Genomic DNA, 1034 nt, shown 5'->3' on the forward strand with positions numbered 1-1034 from the left:
TACAAATATATATAAGTATAAGTATAATATATTTTATGATTTGTATTATACAAATGGTTTTCAATTTCATAAAAACCAATTTGGATTTTAAATTCAAGTATTTTAAAATACTAAATAATAATACAGTTCCATTTTAATACTATTAAGCTTCCTATAAAAAAATTGCATGTTGTAGTGCTGCCTTTAGATTTGGTCACCCTAGACAGCCACCTGGTTTGCCTACATGGTCACACAGGCCTTTATTTATTTATTTAATCAGTGATTAGAATTACTTATTTAAATATAAAAAATTTATCTTAGTAAATGTAATTAGGAGTTTTTATAAAGTTTATATTTTACAATGAACATCCATGCTGATGGTAAACTGTCATCATCTCTTGATGAATACATTTATCCTCCAACCTACTCTTATATATTTCAATTTTCTCAGCATTCAGTGCCAATGTTGGGGATTGTAAAGTTTCAACTGTGTCTCGCCGGGGTTAATCTGCTAGTAATTTAATGTATTTAGAACTATTCTAAACAAGTTCTTAAACAACAAGATTTAATTTTTTTATATGTTGATTTTAAAAAGATTATACAGTAATGTTTACAAATAAAAACATTATGAATGGTTTATCTGCTACAGTGATTGGAAATATGAAAGTTATAAACTGAATTTAAAAAACACTTTTATGTGAATCTATCTTATTCAAATGACTAAGGCCCTGTACACACTAGGCGTTTTTCAACGCGCGTTTAACGCCGAGCTAACGCGCGTTAGCTCGGCGTTCGACGAGCGTTAGTTCGGCGTTTAGCACTGGCTCAGTTTGGAAATGGACGAGAAAGTAATTGATTGTGTGTGCTCCTCCATCGTCGCTATAAGGCAGCACATATATCTCAAAGCGCCCGTAAAGTGCCCGCAAAACGCGCGTTTTAACAAAAATCTATAAACGCGCGTTTAACGCGCGCTTGGCGTTTGAGTGTGTACGGCTACATAGAACTCTTGGTTCTTTAAAACGCGCGTTGAAAAACGCCTAGTGTGTACAGGGCCT

This window comes from Centruroides sculpturatus, unplaced genomic scaffold, assembly GCF_000671375.1.
Source record: "Centruroides sculpturatus isolate CEXI.00-Female unplaced genomic scaffold, Cexi_2.0 scaffold159, whole genome shotgun sequence".
Classification (NCBI taxonomy): Eukaryota; Metazoa; Arthropoda; class Arachnida; order Scorpiones; family Buthidae; genus Centruroides; species Centruroides sculpturatus.